Raw genomic sequence first — 11,681 nt, forward strand, 5'->3', positions numbered from 1 at the left:
CACACCGCTCCACCCTCCGGGCAGTTCCTCTTAGAGCCAACACACCAAGTTCCCCTGGTGTTGCCGACGTCTAAGGTTGCAGGCCTAGGGAACTTCCGTGAAATGGATTCCTTGCATGCCAGCTGCACTCCACCCTGGAGGCTTCTTCAGTGCTGTGCCTTTCCTAAAATTGTGAATCTAAGTTTAATCTCTAAATCACCTCCAGCAATTACTCCACAGTCCCCTACCAACTTCTCATGCATCCCCAGGCTACTCATTGCCGGGGCAGTCTGAGAAGCAGAGAAGGCCTTGATGCTGTGTAAGCACTGTTCAGCAGTAACTAAAATATCAGTGTGTTATCAACACTGTTTTAATCACAAATCCAAACCATAGCACCATACAAGCTGCTATGAAGAAAATTAACTCTATCCCCGCCTAAACCAGTACACAGCCAGTCAGCCCCCAGAATATATTGGTGTATGGGCTTGTTCCTCCCCAGGTGCAGGACTTTGCACTCCCCCTTCTTGAACTTCATGAGGTTCCTGTCAGACCATTTCTCCAGCCCATCGAGTTCCCTCTGGATGATAGCATGGTCCTCTGGCTTATCAGTCACTCTACCCCGTTTTGTGTCATCAACAAACTTACTGAAGATACACTCTGCCCCATTATCCAGATCATTAATGAAGATGATGACACACCAGAAGGACGAGATGTCATCCAGAGGGACCTGGACAAGCTGGAGAGGTGGGCCTGTGTGAACCTCATGAGGTTCAACAAGGCCAAGTGCAAGGTCCTGCACCTGGGATGGGGCAACCCCCGATATCAATACAGGCTGGGGGATGAAGGGATTCAGAGCAGCCCTGTGGAGAAGGACTTGGGGGTGCTGGTAAATGAAAGGCTGGACATGAGCCAGCAATGTGCACTTGCAGCCCAGAAAGCCAACCAAATCCTGGGCTGCATCAAAAGAAGTGTGGCCAGCAGGTCAAGGGAGGTGATTCTGCTCCTCTACTCTGCTCTGGTAAGACCCCACCTGGAGTACTGTGTCCAGCTCTGGGGCCCTCAGCACAAGAAGGACATGGATCTGCTGGAGTGGGTCCAGAGGAGGGCCACCAAAATGATCCGAGGGCTGGAGCACCTCTCCTATGAGGCCATGCTGAGAGAGTTGGGGTTGTTCAGCTTGGAGAAGAGAAGGCTGCGAGGAGACCTTCCAATACTTAAAGGGGGCCTACAGGAAAGATGGGGAGAATCTTTTTAATAAGTCCTGTTGTGACAGGACAAGGAATAATGTATTTAAACTAAAGAAGAATAGATTTAGACTGGATATAAGGAAGAAATTTTTTGCAACGAGGGTGGTGAAGCACTGGACCAGGTTGCCCAGAGAGGTGGTAGAGGCCCCATCCCTGGCAACATTCAAGGTCAGGTTGGATGGGGCTCTGAGCAACCTGATCTAGTTAAAGCTGTCCCTGCTCACTGCAGGGGGGTTGGGCTAGATGACCTCTAAAGGTCCCTTCCAACCCAAAGCATTCTATGATTCTATGATTCTATGTTGAACAGGATTGGACCCAGTATTGACCACTAGGGTACACTGCTAGTTACTGGCCTGCAACTAGACTTCATACTGCTGATCACCACCCTCTGGGCCTGGCCATTCAGCCAGTTTTCAGTCCACCTCACTTTCTGTTCATCCAGCCGGTACTTCAACAGCTTCTTTATGAGGATCTTATGGGAGACAGGATCAACGTCCTTACTGAACTCTAGGTAGACAATATCCACTGCTCTCCCCTCATCTACCAGGCCAGTCATTTCATCATAGAAAGTTATCAAGTTGGTCAATGGCAACAAAAAGAAAAAAAATCAATATTCCAGATCAGAAGTTCAAACTCAAAAAGCTAATTTAAATAGAATGAAAATGAGCCCATATCTATCTCAACAACATGATGTTCTTGGGGAAAAAAAAAGCAAACATGCTACTGTAATAACCTGGAGTACTGTAATAACCTGGAGTATAGCCAGGAAGCAAAGTGAAGTAATAGTTTAGTGATACTCAGCATTGGCAAGGCTACAGCTGGTATAAGACATTCTATTCGGGCATCCCAGTTCAAAAAAGATACATGCCCGGTGGCGAGGATCCAGGAGAATGTAACAAGTGTGACGCAAATGATGACTGTAGAAAACGTGTTTGGTAGGGAATGACTGAAAGAACTGAGGTTGTTCAGTGAAGAAAATGAGCTGCTCTTTATGGGGGTAGAACAAGATAAAGTAGCCTTCAGTGTCATGAATGTGATTTAGGTAATACTTAGAAATCTGGGAAACACTTTCTAAGGGGAAAGGATAAGAATATGCTGGAGTACATTGCTAAGGGAGAGGCTGTGGCATGTTCATCTTTTGACATCTTTCAGAACAGGTTGGCAAATATATGTTATTATTTGTATTACCTTTTACTCAGAGCCACATCTTCAAGTATTAACATCCTATCATGAAGTAATAATAGACTAGAAGTAAGGATGTCTGCCTTTTTATGGCTTCCTAAAAAATTATCCTTATGTGTGGCCCCATACATACCTAAACTCATCCACACGAGACTTACTTTCCCCACTCACCTTTGGCAAATTCTGTAGACCGAGTCTAAGTGGGTTGCGAGTTATGTGCTAAAGCACTAGACCCCTTCGTGTAGTTGCTTCACATCCTTATTTTCTAAGATTCATTCAAGTTTTGGTGAAGTAAAAGAAAGCAATATAGAAACTTAGATGGGCTTTGCTGCTACAGCGATGAAAACACATGTAACTTACACTCCAGTTGAGAGAAAGGAAAGACCAGGAGAAAAAAAAAAAAAGAGAAAAGAATGTAGCAAATTATTAAGGGGAAATAGGGAATTCAGTAGACATTGTGCCTGTCTGAGCTAGAGCTCAAGAGAGGGAAGGTTTGTAGAGACAGAACCATAGCCAAAGTGTATTACACTGCAATTTGCAATAGATGTTTTCCTTTTTGGACACTGATCTCTGAAATACCTTGCTGAAAACACCCAGAAAGCAAACTTGACCTTAGAGGACAGTCACCAATAGTTTTTCTGCCGGGGAGCAGGGAGCTGCAGGAGGGGAGGTGGGCTGGAGTACTACAGTCCCACTGGGAGAAGGTGTAGCATGAGACTCTTCACTAGCTGTGTGTGAAAGAGGAAGGGCACACCTTGCCTTAGCTGTGCTTGCTTAGACCAGATTGAGCCTCATGATGCTGTATTTGCCTGTGGCTACAGATGTACCTGGATGGCAACATTCACACAATGGCCAGCCACTGTATGACCCTGTGGCTTTAGTTCTAGAACAGACATACTGTAGTTTGCATCCTCCTGAAGAAAGTCTCCAATACTTGGATACTCAAGCAAGCAGTTGTAAAATTAGAATCAAAATCCCTGAAGAAGAAAGTTTACTAGCACTGGCTCTCCTGTACTGTTTGATCCAGGTGAGCCAGAAGAATGTGCTGTTGCTGCCTCTGCTCTGTCCAGCATCACCTTGGCTTCGAGAAGCAGAAAGCCACCAAGCGCTGGCACAGCGGGAAGCCCAGGCTGGGCTACAGTGGGATTCATCAGTACACTGGGGAACATTCCCATGCACCCATGTGCCCCATCTGCGCTACCTGTTGCTATCATCAGCCCAGAAGGAATGCTTTTTAAGAAAAAGGGATAACTGGGGACAATGTTCAACTCCTGAGTATAGAATCCCAGATGGCAGCACTGCTATTGAAGGACATTTGCAGAATTCTTCTATTTTCTCTTCCTTTCTTATTGAGATAATTTCATGTCTAGTAACAGTTAAAGACATTATAGCACATTATCCTTCAAAGTCATAACTACTGATACACCAGCATATAAAGCTGCTTTTGAAACTCTCACTTTAACTTTTCTGTGCCTCATTTTTCCAGATATAAATGGTGATAATATTGATTATTCTGTTTTGTAATATAAGAGGTTGTAGAGTTCTCTGAGGACAAGTTAAAAGTGTGCATTAAAATTAGGCCAAAGACCAGAGCATGACTCTAAAAAATGTGGGGAAACTGGTCAAGTTCACTATTTCTTATGCAAACTAAGACAAGTCACTATGTGTCAGCTCTTAAAAAAAAAAAAAAAAAAAAAAAGTGGGCACCAACTTTTAGGTACTCTGAATATATAACACACACACCCCCGCCAGCTTCATGGCCCATTTTTGCCATAACAACTCTACAAAACACCACTTTCATCCTTCACAGTGGTGCTGCAGGGACACATTAGTGATTGTGAAACGCTAAAACCATGGTGATCTGATGCATGCAATTATGAGATTGATACAGCACTTGCTGTTATTCCTTTCGACATTGTCGTGGTTTAACCCCAGCCAGCAACTAAGCACCACGCAACTGCTCACTTGCTCCCACTGCCCCGGTGGGATGGGGGAGAGAATCGGAGGAGTAAGAGTGAGAAAACTCCTGGGTTCAGATAAGAACAGTTTAATAATTGAAATAAAATAAAGTAAAATAGTAGTAATAATAATAACAATATAATAATAATAGTAATAATAATATACAAAGCAAGTGATGCACAATAAAACTTTGGGACATGGTTTAGTCTAGTCTACCCTTAATTGGTTTAGTGTGGACTTGGTAATGTTAGGTTAATGGCTGGACTGGATGATCTTAAAGGTCTTTTCCAACCTAAATGATTCTATGATTCTATGATTCTATGCTCACCACCTGACAACCGATACCCAGACAGTTCCCGAGCAGCGATCACTGCCCCCTGGCCAACGCCCCCCCAGTTTATATACTTAGCATGACATCATATGGTATGGAATAGCCCTTTGGTCAGTTTGGATCAACTATTCTGGCTGTGCCCCCTCCCAGTTTCTTGTGCACCTGGCAGAGCATGGGAAGCTGAAAAGTCCTTGACTAGCATAAGCAGTACTTAGAAACAACTAAAAACATCAGCATGTTATCAGCATTCTTCTCCTACTAAATCCAAAACACAGCACTACACCAGCTACTAGGAAGAAAATTAACTCTATCCCAGCCGAAACCAGGACAGTATCCACCCCTTATTCTATACCATCTACATCATGCACAGGCCCTCCCCTTTCCAATGTGTTCCAATTAATCACCACCGCTTTCCCTATCTTGATATACACACAGATATCATTCCCTTCGTCTATGGCCCATCCCTCTAAAATGTCCATTGAGTTCATTTAGCCCATGACTTTGGGTTCCATCTGTCATCACAGTCTTTCAGAGCAGGAGAGGTGGTGTGCAGTGTTGGACTGTTGCATGCTGAAGTCAGTTCTCATTCCAACATGGTTTCATCAAATTTCATTTTCATTAAGCTGGGCAATTCTTACTGCAATACCATTGATGTGGCATATAGCAATCATAATACACAGCATTATATACTTAATATTAACCTACTATATTATTATATTAACATGCAGTTAAGAGATAACATACAGTATTATAAAGCAATTAATATCATACAATTCAGTTCATTGGCTATTTTCACCCAAAATCAAATTCCCTTGAGGTACACATTGGGCTTCCCCATCCTTTCGCATCACCCACCAAGTGCACCCAGGTCCTTGAGCAAAAGCAATCCCACAAATGGGTTTGCCTTTGCCAGAGGGGGAAGTAACCCAGACTGTCTTCCCCAGCATATTTTTCATGTGCACTACAGGAACTTTATCTCCTTCTACAGTACGTAGAAGTTTTGATTGGGCAGGGCCAGCTCGATTGGCAGATCCCCTGGTGTTGACTAACCAGGTGGCTTTTGCTAAATGCGTATCCCAATGTTTAAATGTCCCACCACCCATTGCTCTCAGGGTAGTCTTTAACAATCCATCGTATCGCTCAATTTTCCCAGAGGCTGGTGCATGGTAAGGGATGTGATACACCCACTCAATGCCATGCTCTTTGGCCCAGGTGTCTATGAGGTTGTTTTGGAAATGAGTCCCGTTGTCTGACTCAATTCTTTCTGGGGTGCCATGTCGCCACAGGACTTGCTTTTCAAGGCCCAGGATGGTGTTCCGGGCGGTGGCATGGGGCACGGGATATGTTTCCAGCCATCCAGTGGTTGCTTCCACCATGGTGAGCACATAGCACTTGCCTTGGCGGGTCTGTGGGAGTGTGATATAATCAATCTGCCAGGCCTCCCCATATTTATATTTCAGCCATCGTTCACTATACCTGAGGGGCTTGAACTGCTTGGCTTGCTTGATTGCAGCGCATGTTTCACACTCATGAATAACCTGTGCAATACTGTCCATAGTTAAGTCCACCCCTCGATCACGAGCCCATTTATAAGTTGCATCCCTTCCTTGATGGCCTGAGGCGTCATGGGCCCACCGAGCTATAAATAATTCACCCTTATGATGCCAGTCCAAATCCACCTGATCCACTTCAATCTTAGCAGCCTGATCTACTTGCTGGTTGTTTTGATGTTCTTCAGTGGCCTGACTCTTAGGTACATGAGCATCTACATGACGAACTTTTACAACCAGGTTCTCTACCCGGGCAGCAATATCTTGACACAACAGGGCAGCCCAGATTGGCTTGCCTCTGCGCTGCCAGTTGCTCTGCTTCCATTGCTGCAACCATCCCCCACAGGGCATTTGCCACCATCCATGAGTCAGTATAGAGATAAAGGACTGGCCACTTTTCTCTTTCAGCAATATCTAAAGCCAGCTGGATGGCTTTCACCTCTGCAAACTGACTCGACTCCCCTTCTCCTTCAGCAGTTTCTGCAACTTGTCCTATAGGACTCCATACAGCAGCTTTCCACCTCCGATGCTCTGCCACAAGACGACAGGACCCATCAGTGAACAGGGCATATTGCTTCTCATTTTCTGGCAGTTTATAGTACAGTGGGGCCTCCTCAGCACGTGTCACCTCCTCCTCTGGTGATATTCTAAGGTTTTTGCCTTCTGGCCAGTCCATGATCACTTCCAAGATTCCTGGGCGACTGTGGTTTCCTATTCGAGCCCGTTGTGTGATCAATGCAACCCACTTACTCCATGTAGCATCAGTTGCATGATGTGTAGAGGGGACCCTCCCTTTGAACATCCAGCCCAACACCGGCAGTCGGGGTGCCAGCAGGAGCTGTGCTTCAGTACCAACCACTTCTGAAGCAGCTCGAACCCCTTCATATGCTGCCAGTATCTCTTTCTCAGTTGGAGTATAGCGGGCTTCGGATCCTCTGTATCCCCGACTCCAAAACCCTAGGGGTCGACCTCGAGTCTCCCCTGGTGCTTTCTGCCAGAGGCTCCAGGTAGGGCCATTCTCCCCGGCTGCAGTGTAGGGCACATTTGTAATATCCTGCCCTGCCCGGACTGGCCCAAGGGCTACTGCATGAACTATCTCCCGTTTAATTTGTTCAAAGGCTTGTTGTTGCTCAGGGCCCCATTTGAATTCGTTCTTCTTCCGGGTCACTTGATAGAGAGGGCTTACGATCTGGCTGTAATTTGGAATATGCATTCTCCAAAAACCCACAACGCCTAAGAAAGCTTGTGTTTCCTTTTTGCTAGTTGGTGGGGACATAGCTGTTATTTTGTTGATCACATCCATTGGGATCTGACGACGTCCATCTTGCCATTTTATTCCTAAAAACTGGATCTCCTGTGCAGGCCCCTTGACCTTACTTTGTTTTATGGCAAAACCTGCCTTCAGAAGGATTTGGACTATTTTCTTTCCCTTCTCAAAAACTTCTTCTGCTGTATTGCCCCACACAATGATGTCATCAATGTACTGCAGATGTTCTGGAGCTTCACCCTGTTCCAGTGCTGTCTGGATCAGTCCATGGCAAATGGTGGGGCTGTGCTTCCACCCCTGGGGCAGTCGGTTCCAGGTGTACTGAACAACCCTCCAGGTAAAAGCAAACTGGGGCCTGCACTCTGCTGCCAAAGCGATGGAGAAAAATGCATTAGCGATGTCCATTGTGGCATACCACTTGGCTGCCTTTGACTCCAGTTCGTATTGAAGTTCTAGCATGGCTGGCACGGCAGCACTCAGCGGCGGTGTAACTTCGTTCAGGCCACGATAGTCCACTGTCAGTCTCCACTCCCCATTAGACTTTCGCACTGGCCATATGGGACTGTTAAAGGGTGAGCGAGTCTTGCTGATCACTCCCTGGCTCTCTAGTCGACGAATCAGGTTATGGATGGGAATCAGGGAGTCTCGGTTGGTGCGATATTGCCGCCTGTGCACAGTTGTGGTAGCAACCGGCACCTGTTCTTCCTCAACCTTCAGCAACCCTACAATCGAAGGGTCCTCTGAGAGACTGGGCAAGGTGGACAACTGTTTAATTTCCTCCATCTCCAAAGCAGCTATACCAAAAGCCCACCGGTACCCTTTTGGGTCCTTGAAATACCCTCTCCTGAGGTAGTCTATGCCAAGGATGCACGGAGCGTCTGGGCCAGTCACAATGGGGTGCTTTTGCCACTCATTCCCAGTTAGGCTCACTTCAGCTTCCAGTACAGTTAGCTGTTGGGATCCCCCTGTCACTCCAGAAATACAAATGCGTTCTGCCCCTCTATAGTTTGATGGCATTAGTGTGCACTGTGCACCAGTGTCCACCAGAGCCTTCTACTCCTGTGGGTCTGACGTTCCAGGCCATCGAATCCACACAGTCCAGTAAACCCGGTTGTCCCTTTCCTCCACCTGGCTGGAGGCAGGGCCCCTCTAACACTGGTCACAGTATTCGCTGTTCACTTCCTGTAAATGTGAATCAAAAGTCCCCTGATCAAGGTCGGAAGTAAAATTAGCCCTCTTACTCTGTCTCGGGAACTGCTCACTGGAAACTGGAGCTGCAATTTTCCTGGGAGAACCGCCTTTTGTAATAGTTTTTCCTTGCAACTCACGCACCCGTGCCTCTAAGGTTGAGGTGGGTTTTCCATCCCACTTTCTCATGTCCTCTCCATAACCACGCAGGTAAAACCACAGGGTGCCCCGTGGTGTGTATCCTCTATATCCTCTCTCTTGAGCATAGGGACGTTGACTCCTAATGGTTGAGACACTGGTCCGTGCAGGTGGGGAGTAGGACAGATCCTCTCTGAGTTGTTGGAACTCTCGGCACAGTTTTTCAGACAGTTTTTCCACAGCCGAGACACAGGCCCGTAGGCAGGAAGAGACCTTTTCTTCGTAGTCCTGGAGTCGGCCAGCCACTTCATCCACCGTTGGTGCCTCGTCGTCTTTCCAGGCTAGTATTGCCAACGAGTTGGAATACCATGCTGGTGCGCTCCGTACCACCTTCTGCCACATGGATTGTGTGCACCTGACTTCACCTGGGTCTTTGGTTAACTGCTCATCATTCAGGTCACTGTAAATCACCTCCAGCACGCCTAATTCCCTCAGGTACTGGATACCTTTCTCTACGGTGGTCCATTTGCTTGGGCGGTATAAAACATCTTCCTTGAAGGGATACCTTTCCTTCACGCTTGACAGAAGTCGCCTCCAGAGGCTGAGCGGTTTTGCCCCTTTTCCAATTGCTTTGTCAATGCACCCTTCCCTGGAAAGGGATCCCAGCTGCTTGGCTTCCCTACCCTCTAAATCCAGGCTACTGGCCCCGTTATCCCAGCATCGGAGCAGCCAGGTGATGATGTGCTTGCCTGGATGACGACCGAAATCTTTTCGCATATCTCACAGCTCACTCATGGATAGGGATCGGGTGGTCACCATCCCATTTATGGGTTCTTCCTCCTCTGGTTCTCGTGATGGCCCTGGTTCATCTTCATCCCTTACTAAACGAACTGATTTCCTCGTGTATTTTTTCTTCTGTATAGGGGCAACTGATACCGGCGCAGGTTGGTTCTCTGGTTTAGCTGCAGTGTCTGTCACTGGGGTTTGAGTAGCCGCAGTGCCCATGGCTGTGGTTTGAGTAGCCGCAGTGCTCATGGCTGTGGCTGGAGTAGCCACAGTGCCTGGGGCAGGGGTTTGAGTAGCTGCAAGGCCTGTAGTGGGGGTTGGAGTAGCCGCAGGGCCTGTAGTGGGGGTTTGAGTAGCCACAGTGCTTGTTGTTTTGTCATCAGATCCAGAGACCTTCTCTTTCTTTTGAGGGTACTGATTAGCGTTGACCACGGCTCGATAGGCATGGGCCAGTCCCCAGCATGTTGCAATGATTTGTGTCTCTCTGGAGCTACCAGGGTGACAACATACTTCTTCCAAATACTTTACTAATTCTTCAGGATTCTGCACTTGTTCAGGGGTGAAGTTCCAAAACACTGGAGGTCCCCACTGCCCTAGTTACTTGCGCATACGATCCCACACACCCTGCCACTCATAACTCTCCAGCCTTGGGGCAGATCTCTGGATGATATTCTTAAATTGCTTACTGACCTTTATCAAAACGGAAACAACATTCCCAAGAAGTATCAATAGAAGTATCTTAACTGCCCAGGGGTGTTCAAGATACTGGAAAGTTGTTGTAATGAAGGAGGAAACATCATAGAAGAAAGCAGCAAAGGTGCCATTCTGTATTTCCTCCACAACAAGCCTCTCGGAGTAAGAAGTATAATTGCTAACTCTCTCTATGAGGTAGTACCCGAAGTACAGTAGTGACTTCTGTATGAAACCCAAATACCAAAGAATGCTCAAGGTCAGGGCTTTGATAAGGAGCCTCCCAAGCAAAAGATCATGAATCACTGCAGAGCATAGCACACTACACAAACTGACAACAAGCTTTAACGCGTGCTGCAAAAACAAGAACATGGCGCAGATCAGATGAACTAATATCGTGACCGGCAACTGTTAACAGACTCCTTAATACACTCTGGTTAATCTGTTGTTATCTCAAACCCTTCGAGCCCCACGTTGGGCGCCAAAAAGGACTGTCGTGGTTTAGCCCCAGCCAGCAACTAAGCACCACGCAGCCGCTCGCTCACTCCCCCTACCCCGATGGGATGGGGGAGAGAATCGGAGGAGTAAGAGTGAGAAACACTCCTGGGTTGAGATAAGAACAGTTTAATAATTGAAATAAAGTAAAATAGTAATGCTAATAGTAGCAGTATAATAATGATAATAATAATAATGATACACGAAGCAAGTGATGCACAATGCAATTGCTCACCACCCGCCGACCGATACCCAGACAGTTCCCGAGCAGCGATCGCTGCTCCCCGGCCACCCCCCCCCAGTTTATATACTGAGCATGACGTCATATGGTATGGAATAGCCCTTTGGTCAGTTTGGATCAACTATTCTGGCTGTGCCCCCTCCCAGTTTCTTGTGCGCCTGGCAGAGCATGGGAAGCTGAAAAAGTCCTTGACTAGCATAAGCAGTACTCAGCAACAACTAAAAACATCAGCATGTTATCAACATTCTTCTCCTACTAAATCCAAAACACAGCACTATGCCTGCTGCTAGGGAGAAAATTAACTCTATCCCAGCTGAAACCAGGACAACCTGAAATGAAAACTAAATAAAAGTCAAAGGTTTTGCATAATGGGGCTGAAAGAATTGCTTCAGCTTTTGTCAGATATCTAGTGAGTTAGTTTTGAGGCTTACGTGAGTTTGACTGATGAATGATGTGGTGGGTTGACCCCGGCTGGATGCCAAGTGCCCACCAAAGCCGCTCTATCACTCCCCTTCTCAACTGGACAGGGGAGAGAAAAGATAACGGAAAAGCTCATGGGTCGACATGAGGACGGGGAGATCACTCAGCAATTACCGCCACGGGCAAAACAGACTCGACTTGGGGAAAA

Source organism: Pelecanus crispus, chromosome W, assembly GCF_030463565.1.
Source record: "Pelecanus crispus isolate bPelCri1 chromosome W, bPelCri1.pri, whole genome shotgun sequence".
NCBI lineage: Eukaryota > Metazoa > Chordata > Aves > Pelecaniformes > Pelecanidae > Pelecanus > Pelecanus crispus.